At 46.4% G+C, this 10,682-nt stretch overlaps 1 long non-coding RNA gene across 1 annotated transcript in view; it reads left to right on the top strand.

The window, feature by feature from the left end:
- The first annotated feature begins 6,786 nt into the window (after positions 1-6,786).
- LOC109288243 overlaps positions 6,787-10,682 on the top strand; it is a 94,543-nt gene continuing 90,647 nt past the window's right edge. Inside the window, exon 1 of the long non-coding RNA XR_002095103.1 lies at positions 6,787-6,905. This is a non-coding gene — a long non-coding RNA (uncharacterized LOC109288243). The remainder of the gene's footprint in view (positions 6,906-10,682) is intronic.

Raw genomic sequence — 10,682 nt, 5'->3', positions numbered from 1 at the left:
AGGCTGGGACTAGGGGAGGGGCCGGGGGGGGGGGTGCCATTCCTGGGGCTGCACCATGCTCCACCTGTCCCCCTGCAGCTGGGCTCCACTTGCTGCCACTCACCCCAGCTCCTGGGCTGCACCATGCCATGGGCAGCTGGCATTGGCTGCTCCCGGGGCTGCCACAGTAGAGGCTGGGGGGAGTGGCAGCAAGTGGAGCTCTGGGCGGTGCAGGACGTGGCACAGTTTGTCCACCCTCACCCTAGCCCCTGCTGCAGCGGCCCTGGGAGTGACCAGCGCCAGCTGCAATGAGAACTGTCAGTGGGTTCAGGGGGGTGGAGTGCACCTCTTGCTGCTCCGCGGCCCCCAGGAGGCTGTGGGCTGGGGAGCTGTGTCAGGTTCTTCCCATAGGCACATGTCTCCAGATCTGCATGTGAGATGACAGCAGGCTGTTGCTCCTACTGGGGCCAGCGACAGCACCAGGCTGATTCTTCCCGGGGCTCGGGTCAGGCATGCCAAGCACCAGGAACAGCCCAGTGCCTCCAAATCTGGATGTGGGATAATGTCAGGCTGCTGCTGCTGTAGGCTGGGGCTGGTGGCAGCACTGGGTCATTCCTGGCACTTGGCATGCTTGCCCCAAGCACTGGGAAGAATCAACCTGGTGCCACAGCCAGCCCCAGCCTGCAGTGGCAGCCTGCTGTCATCCCATGTGCAGCTCGGGGGGCACGCACCCCTGGCAAGAGCCCAACAGCCCACCAGCCCACAGGCCCCCAGGGGCTGTGGTGCAGCAAGAGGCACACCCCACCCACCCCTCTGCACCCACTGAAGGTTCTTATTGCAGTTGGTGCCAGTTGCTCGCAGGGCCACTGCAGCGGGGGCTAGGGTGAGTGTGGACAACTGTGCCTCTTCTTGTGCCACCCAGGGATCTTCTTGCTGCCACTCCCCATAGGCCCTGCTGCAGCAGCACTGGGAGCAGCTGACATGAACTGCCAGCACCATGGCATGGTGCAGCCCCAGAGCTGGGGTGAGTGGGGACAGGCAGAGCCCGGGGGGGGATGGGGGGAATGACACGACAGGCAAAGCACAGTGCAGCCCCAAGAACATCACCCCTCCTCCCCACCCCTTCTGTAGTCCCAACCTCCCTCCCTACCTCACGATCTTGGGAACCTATCCCTATTTATTACATTATAAAGTGGGTTCACTTTATGCGAGGGAAACCTGTATAGCCTAAGGCCAAATCTCTGAATAGACCCAGAATCTCTCCAAATCGATTTGGAGGCTTCGGATTCAATTCAGACCTCTTAATGGGTCTCAGACTTTGATTCAGATTTGGAGATTTGGCTGCCAAATCAGGCCGAATCTCCTCCAAATTGAATCAGCTATCAAAGACCCTAATGTCCTGCTACTGGATAAAGGTTTGTCAGTCCTAGCTAGAAAGCATTCAAGTATGTGTAGATATCCCTCCCTAAACATCAAGCAAGATGCTTCCCTAAACCAGGGACCTCTATGTGGAAGAACTGGTGTTCAAAAAGTGTCTTGCTTCCCTTCTTTCCCTCTCCCGCCTTTCCTGTTTTATATTTGATATTCCTAGATGACTCAGAGCTGGGCACTGAGAATCACCTGAACATCCATTTTATTGTATCTCCCTTTGTTAGTTGAGTTCTCTCCCTTGGCATTAAACATTCATGTTATTTGTAATGAATGTTGCATGCCTTGTACTGTTGAAAAACAACAAGCAAACTTTCTTGGAGAAGTAATTAGGATGTGGGTCACAGGTTTTTATATAACAAATCACACATTCTTTAACTTCTCAGAATTCCTATGTTAGGCTTTTATCAAGAAATTCCATTTCTTTTAAAAAATCCTCAATCAATAATTCCTAATTAAACTCATATGTCAGATAACTCGTAGTCCTTAAGATTTTGGTTTTATCCCCAGGAGGGTTCTAGTTTACTGATGACATAAGTGTATTTGCTGATTAGATCAATACTCTGCCCAATAACTGGTTTTTTTTGCTGAGGTTACAAGCACTTAGCTGGAAATAATTACAAGTATTTGAGATGACTGATTTTTCTGAAACTTGCTAATAATATCTAGAGAAATTCCTGCCAGGCTGTTTTGGGGCATGTGGCATGGCCACATTAAGCTCAATATGTGGGATACTGCTCATAACTCCATGTTAACTAAAAGACAACATATACTAATACAGTGATTCTCAACTTGGAGGTCCTTCCAGGGGAGGATCTAGGATTTTGAAAGTGGGGGGAGGGAGGTGCAGATGGTGTCATGCATCATCCCCTATATATCACTACACATTTTCTCCAGTTAAAGAGAAACTACAAGTTCTAATAAAGTGCTAGAGGGCTAGCACTATATTATTCAGTTTCAAATAAAAGCAAAAACAAATAACTTTATTGGAAAGTGCACTAGTTTGCTAGATTATAAAGTTTAAAAACACAATAAACTAGGCAAAAAAGTCAAAATACTCAAAAGATGCTGTTTAATTGGTTCTGTAGTTATTGTAGTTAAATGTACATCTCTTATTCAGATTTGTAAAACAAAATTTAGTCTTTTAAAGCATTTTGACACTGTCTCTGATATTCCACTGACTGTTAGTCATTTCTACAGCTCAGTTAATATTACCACCCATGAATTAAGGTTTTTAACTAAAGCTAGACAAAGTCTGCAGGGCTGTGAAATAGGAAATAGACATTACCAGGAATGGCTAACAGACAGAAAAGTTAAAGAAGAAAGAATAGTTTGAATAGTGGAACATCAAGACCATTAAAAAGTAGACAGGGTTGTTAACACCTGTGGAGTGAAGAGAGATTAGCAGGATTCATGGACATTGTAAGTAGTCATGAAGTCAAATGATTTAGTAGTCTAAAAAGAAATTCTGCTGCCCCTCCTAGGCGGTTGGCTTTAGTTTGGGTGGAGTATATCAAAGGGGAGTGTAACTGCACCACTACATGTACCCCCACCCCCAACCCCCGGATCTGCCCCCTGGATCTTTTCAAAGGTGCCATGGGGTGCCACACAATGTTAACACTGTTACATGTTCAAACATGATTCACAAGATAAATCCAAAGATTTCAAGTAGGAAGCCATAGTGCTATAAACATTCTTATTGTGATCGTTCTGAGTTCTTTGCAACAGAAAAATTGCTCTATTATTCTTCTGCAGTCACAAAACCAGTGAAAACTAAGAGCTGGCATTTTCTGAGGAGTACTTTGAGTCTGCAGAGGAGTGCCTGGGGTCTAGAAAGGTTGAGAACAACTGCAGTAACCCATTGTCTGTGGCCAGATTGAGACCAGCCCTATATGGCCATGCAGGGGAGAAAGTGGGAGAGGGGCAATTCATACTACTGCACTCCTGCAACACACTTCTTCATACCGGGGGAGATAATATCTTCTATATACAGGCGTACCTCAGAGATATTGCAGGTTCGGTTCCAGACCACCGCAATAAAGCGAGTCACACGAATTTTTTGGTTTCCCAGTGCATATAAAAGTTATGTTTACACTATACTGTAGTCTATTAAGTGTGCAATAGCATTATGTCTAAACAATGTACACACCTTAATTTAAAAATACTTTATTGCTAAAAAATGCTAACCGTCATCTGAGCCTTCAGCGAGTCGTAATCTTTTTGCTGGTGGAGGGTCTTGCCTCAATTTGTAAAAAACGCAATATCTGCGAAGCGCAGTAAAGCGAAGCACAATAAAACGAGGTATGCCTGTACCTTCTAATTTCCTATCCCTTGAGGACATGAACAGAGTGGCTGAGACAAATAAAAAGTAGGCATTGTCTTGGCTTTCCACACACCTCTCTGAGCCAGTCAGTGTATCTGAAGCAGCACAGACAACTTGGAGCTAGGAAGGGTTGATCACAAAGTGCTGCAAATCTGCTGCAAGGAGTGGAACAAGGAAAGAATTCTATCCCTGAGGCTCCTGCATAGCTGGCATAATAATTGATGAGGCTCGAGGAAATTTTGAAAGTCTTTTTTTGCTGGCTCTAGAACTAATTCTACAGTTCCCTGTAACAGAAAGCAACTTGCACTTATTGTAGGACTTCCTTCCTTTACCCATACAGTGTTCAAGGTCACTGAGGTTCCCCTTACCTAGTCTGCAGCACACATGCCACAAATAGCATGGGCAGGCTCTGTGTGTGTGGCATGTGATAGACTGGATAAGGGTCAGACAGAACAGCAGCTGATACTGCAGGGAGCAGAAAGCAGAGCAGCAGATCTGGCAGGGGAAGGGGATCAAAGTGGCTCTCAGTCAGGGTGCATAGTTAATTTTTTCCCTCCCTCCCCACCTACCTGTCTCACACCTCTTGTCTCCCATGGCCTGTGATCCTTACTGCCACGCGTTTGCATTTTCACAGACCCGCATTTTGCATATTGGCTTCTATTCCACCATGGAGAACACATAACACCAGCAAACTATCCCTATGCTTGAAGAAGGGTGTTTGTGCCCAAAAGTTTGCAAAAAACATTTTTTCCAACTATTTAGTCAGTCTAATAAAAAAAAAATATCACATATACACAAAGAACCTTGTCTGTCTAGTTAATTTGTGGCACACCTTTTAAAAATGTTGGCCCCCACTGTTGTAAGTGGATGCATCTACATGTGCATGTTAATGCAACAGAGTTTATTGCTCCTGGGTGCTGCGTTTACACATGCGCCTGGGAACACAGCATGTTGAGCTGGGTCAGAGCAGCCCCAGATGGCAGAGAGCCAGCCTGCCAGCCCGGGGCTGCTCTGACCTCGCTCAGTGTGCTGCAGAAGGCCTGCCTGGGGCATGAGGATGTTCCAGTGTGGGGCTAGCTAGAAGGCAGCTCTGCACTGAAGCATCCTCATGCCCCAGCCAGGTGCATCAGTGTCTCTATGTGTGCTGCTATAGAGTAAAAATTTCTGCATCAGGATAGTTCTTGTATTTACAAGTACTATCCTGCTGCAGAGTTTGTTAGTTTTCTGTAGCCTAATAGGGCTGCACATGTATATACAGAGACATTTACTCTGGAGTTAATTAGGCAACTCCACAGTAAACATCTTGGATTAGACATGCCCACTGTGCAGTAAATCTCCACTAGTTAAGGATACGTACATATCAGGACACACCTTAATTTAGCAGCTACTTAAATAATGTATACATGATTTTTGTATCATATCCCTTTCCCAGGACATGTGCCTACCTTATTGCATACAAGCCAGGCAAACCTATTTATTATTGGTGTGAACTTTTGAATTTTACTTTTATTCTGATGCCTGAAGTTGTGCACAAATTTGCTGAAGAGAAAAAATAACCTGTGTAAAAAAAAAGTCACTTTTCAACAGGAATTTAAATTTAAGGTCTTTACATTGATTATGATGATACACTATCATGCTGTTTCTTAAGCCTTTTTCCCAGCAGGTTCACTCTCAAGTCATTGATGCAGGATCCCAGAAAACATTTCAGCTTATTCCCATATGACTTCCTCAGTTGTGTATTTGTAGCCGCTTCTACAATAAATTACAGAGAAAGCTTACGGGAGCATAAAATATCCTCAGTAAAACCTAAAACCTTTGCCTCGTAAGCTTGCTCATAACAAACAACCCAGCCACATAGAAACTGGAGCATGTCCTCAGAGAACAGAGGTTTTCAGTCTTCATAATAATTTGAGAGGGACAAAGATGCTATGAAAGAAACAATCACTTATCTGAATTTTACTAGATTGTTGCAGTTAACTTGCACAATAATAACCAGCAGGTTTTGTGAAGCCTTTGAGAGCAAGGCATTAATTTTATTTTTTTTAAATTATTTGCCCAGAGTCATTTACCCTAAAATATACTTTTTCAAATTGAGCCAAAAGACACATTATTCAAGGACAGTTTGCTTAAATTAAGGTTACTTCCTGTCCTTGCCCTGAACTCAATGTCATATTATCCCACTAAATTAATTTGGACTGCTCACATGAGTACCATGTCACCATTGAAAGTGAAGAGGGAGTAAAATAAATCCAGCCATAGTTAAAAGACATGTAACCTCACAAGTCTATTCAGCTTTCAGTAGAAAGCACAGTTAATGTGACAAGACCTTTTACAGGGGTGGAAGTGAGGAAAAGATTTGGCCCACAGAGGAAGCAAATTTGGAATCATAAAAGGCACTATAAACAAGATACCACTTCTAATTCTAGTCATTTTGACCTAACATCTATCTGTTTGGAAGAGAATTTGACCTTCCTTCCATATACATCAGCATTTCTGAGCCAGCTCCATCTCAGAGTTGCATATTAAAAATGCTGTTTGTGCCTATTCAAAGAAAAGGTTATCTCCCGAGGAATTCTCATTTGATGGGTGCCAAAGTAACCCCCATAAACCTTGCAACTTACCAGGGATAAGAAGGGACACTTGCTTTTTGCCTTTTCTAACTTATCACAGTAAACTCAGTTAGCGTATCTTAATATTTATTGAATATTCATGAAGTCAGTAAATGAATAATTGGGATACATTTACAGTTTATAACTGTTATGGGATAGCCAGAGCACTTCAATAAAATGCTAATGATTCATTTTGACACGATGGTAAGAGGATGCAGAGGGAATTTGTCAGTAATACTTGCTAATGCAAAAATAATTGTTCCATTTTCCAACTTTAATGTCAAGAAAGTCACTGTAATATTTAAGAGTGAATATGCCTAATAGTACTTTTTACTATGCATTAGCGATGTGTGCACTGTCAATATTCTGCATCTTGCTGTTTCTATTTCTGGAAGTAAAGGGAGTAACTCAGAAATAGCTATAAGTACTCTTTTATGTTGCAGATCAACTTTGATGTGCTCAATACATTGGATAATCAATCAGATAACCCAACTGGAATGAAACAGCAATAGAGGGAGATTTTGGTCACTTCATGACTGCCATCTTGGAGACTAAGGCTTTTAAAGGTCAGTTGAACTACAGTGGGTGTGTTTGAGATCTGGTGGATAAGTAGTAGAGTTAGAATGTTGTTGTAGCTGTGATGGTCCAGGAAATAACCCTTGCTTCTTGTAGAAATGAAAATCTTTACTCGGATACCTACACAGTGGCTGTGTCTATACGAAATGGTGACTGTGCAGTAGCTCATTACTACTGTGTGGTAGTGTTACATGGCATGAAGCATGACGTGATGCAGCTGTGCAGTAATAACGAGCTACTGCGCAGTCAGCATCACCAAAAAGCCATTTGGGGATGCTACCGTGCAGTAACACTGGTTAGTGCACAGTCATTTAGTACCTGTGCATTAGGGTGTTAGGGCTGTGCGAAACATCACCATTTTATTTTGACTTCTGTTTTGCCGTTTCAATGGGACAGTGTTTCATTTCGAGTTTCGTTTAGTTTTGAAAGCACTGTTCTGTTTCATTTCATCAAAACTGTTTCGTTGTTTCGACGCTATTTCCACATTTCGCCCATAGACTACAATGGGGAATCACGAAACTGCCTAAACTTCGTCATTTCTTGCCTGATTCAATTGAAAGCAGCAGGGAGGGTAGCCCCTGCTGAGCCCACAAAGCCTGTCATGTTTCAAGGAGATAGGTGCAGGGGTTTCTGGGAAACTGCACCTCAGACTGTTCAGAGCAAAAGTCATGCCGTGTGTGTGTGTGTGTGTGTGTGCGTGCGTGTGTGCAGCTGTTTTTCTGTCCCTCCCCCAGAGCTCTGGGATTGGAAGGGACCTCAGGAAAGGATCACAGTCACTGGTTAGCTACACAGTCAATAGGAGAGCAGTCCTTCCTCCCTCTTCCCCCTCCCTCTCCTTACTTTCTATATCCCTGCAAGCAAACCTAGCTTCGAAACTCAAAACGTTTTGAAACTTTCAAAATGTTTTGAGTGCCCTCGTTCCATTTCAAGGCTGCTTTGAAGCTTTCATTTTGTTTTGATTTCACTGTTTCAACCTCAAAATGAGTCAAAATGAAACACCCGGCAAAATTTCGCACAGCCCTATTGTGTATGCAAGTGCTAAATGATTGCAGTAACAACTGCACAGTCAGCATCTTGTGTAGACATGGCCTGTGTGTTCACTACAGTGCCATTAGAGATATTTCAATGAAAATGATAAGTTTCAATGTGTTCTTAGTCAAGTACTCTCATACCGTAATGCAACTCCCACTGAGATCTTTTCTGTTTACCTGACTGGATATTGGATTCGGTCCAGGGAGGAGAATGGTAGGGATACGAGTAGCAATTTTCGTTTCCATTGCATAGGCCAGCATTTTCCAACACCTAGGCTAGGGACAGACATTCAAAAAGCCCAAGTCTGAACTGATTAATCTAACCTGCAGAGATTGAAATGGTTTGCAAATGGATAGATGTTCCCTTTTCATTCTGGAAATTCAGGGAGGCAGGCTCTGTTCAGTGCTGGGGGGGCTCTTCCCCTGTCTCCTCTCCCCCACCGCTGTGGGATAGGGAGGGGAGCTCTGCAAGGCTGTCCAGCCCTGGAGAGGGATTCTTCCCCCTCATCCTCCTACCCCCGCCCCGACGCCAATCTCTGTGTGGCACTGGCTGGGGTACAGGCGACAGCTGTAAATGTCCCCATCACTGAGCCACAGCTGCTGGGGTGGCCCCGCCCCCATGGCCTGGCCCAGCCCCAACATGCAGCTGCCTCAGCTGGGGCTGAGTGAGGCTGGTCGGGGCCATGGGGGCAGGGCCACCCCCAGGAGCTGTGGCTCAGTTACAGCTGCTCCCAGCACACCGGCCGGGATGGGCCAGGCAGCACCACACAGAGCCCCACTTTCCCACTCTGAGGCAGCAGGGGACGGGGCAGGAGGAGGAGGAGGAGGAGGGGGAAGAGTCCCCCTCTGGGGCCAGGCAGCATGGCAAAGAGCCTCCTGCCCCACCCCACAGCAGTGGGGGAGGAGAAGGGGGAAGATTCTCCCCCTGGGGTCTGGGAAGCCTCACAGAGCACCCCCCTCCCCACCCCACAGTGGTGCAGGGGAAGGAGGAAGAGGTGCAGGAGTCCCCATCCAGCACCACACAGAGCCCTCCCCTCCTCCCACCCTGGGGGTGAAGGAGGAGAGGGAAGCATCCCCCTCAGCATGGAAGAGAGTCCTGGCATGGCCCCATTAAGGTAAAGGCAGAGAGAAGGGTTAATTCCTCCCTCCATTCCTTCTGTCCTGCAGCCGGGTTCTACCAGCCCCAGGGGCCACCACCGCAGACCCCTCCCCTCTGCTTCCCAGCAAAAAGGCAAACCCCAGCTGCGGTAGGGGAGGAGGGGAGAATTAACCCCCTCCCTGCCCACTTTGCCTTAATGGGGCCATGCTGCCCAGTGTCTCACCACAGCCTGTCCCTGCTCAGGCTGGAGAGCAGAGGGCAGGGCCAGCCCTGCTTTGGAGCAGAGAGTAGAGTCCCACCCAGACAGCATGCTAGGATGCTGTAGGACTCTAGCTGAACTTAAACTGGGAAGGGGTCTGGGACAGGCATTGCATAAACCAGTTTGAGCTCAAGCAGTTAAGTCTGATACTACATTCAACCAGGTTTATCTCAAACCGCTTTCAGCCATTTTGAAACTGGTTTATGTGCACTGAATGTCTGTTCTGTTACAGGTTTAAACCAGTTTCTGATCACTTAAACTGGTTTATATGTAACTTCTGTCCCCAGTCCTAAAGTGCATAGCACAGATTAATTTGTCCTGTTCTCTGTCCCAGCCTCAGAATCATGCTCAGGCAGCTTGCAGTACGCCTGTTTGTCCCAGGCTGTGCGGCTAAGTCCTGAATATAGAAGGATGCAGCAACATTATAGAAGAAAAAATGGTCTTGGCTCTGATTGCTTTAATAAGTTCTGCCTATTGGCAGGAAGAGAAGTACCTAGTTGAATCAGAGAATCATAGAAAGTTAGGGTTGGAAGGGACCTCAGGAGGTCATATAGTCCAACCCCCTGCTCAAAGTAGGATCATCCCAGCCAAAGCTTTATCTACCTAGGTTTTGTAAACCTCCAAGAATGAAAATTCCACCACCTCTCTGCGTAACCTATTCCAGTGCTTTACTACCCGCCTAGTAAGAAAGTTTTTGCTAATATCTAACCTAAACTTCCCTTGCTGCAACTTGAGACCACTTCTCCTTGTTCTGTCGTCTGCCACCACTGAGAACAGTCTAGCTGCATCCTCTTTGAAGCCCCCCTTCAGGTAGTTCAAGACATAGAGGAAGGATTAAATCCCCTCTCCATCTTCTCTTCTTTAGACTAAATAAGCCCAGTTCCCTCAGCCTCTCCTCATAAACCGTGTGCCTCATAACTAGGCCTGTGCTAAGCAGCTGGTATTCGCTTTGGATTCAGATTCAGCCGATTTGGGGGACAATGATTCAATTCAGGGATTTGAATCACTGTCCCAAATCAATTCTGCCAAATCTGATTTGGAGATACAGCTGCTGCCAAATCTCCAAATTATCCAGGCCAGGCCCATCCCCTGCCCTGGCAATGGCTGCCCCACCCGCCCCAGCTCCCAGCTCTTGGGGGGGAAAAAAGCCCCGACTCAGCGGGTGCTGCCAGGTGGGGGGGAGATCCCCGCTGCCCCCCACTGCCCCATGCTGTGTGGGGGGCTCTGCATGAGCTCCCCAACCCCTCCTCACCCCACCCCCCCGCTGTCCCAGCTCCCCCCCATGGCTGCCCTGCCTGTCTTGCCTCTGGCCCTTTAAGAGAAAAAAAACTGAGAAAAACACCCCAGACTCACCATTCCTGCCAGCAGGGGGGCGATC

This window comes from Gavialis gangeticus, unplaced genomic scaffold (genome assembly GCF_001723915.1).
Source record: "Gavialis gangeticus isolate Ggan-Ray unplaced genomic scaffold, GavGan_comp1, whole genome shotgun sequence".
Classification (NCBI taxonomy): domain Eukaryota; kingdom Metazoa; phylum Chordata; order Crocodylia; family Gavialidae; genus Gavialis; species Gavialis gangeticus.
This window is presented reverse-complemented; position numbering and strand designations above follow the sequence as displayed.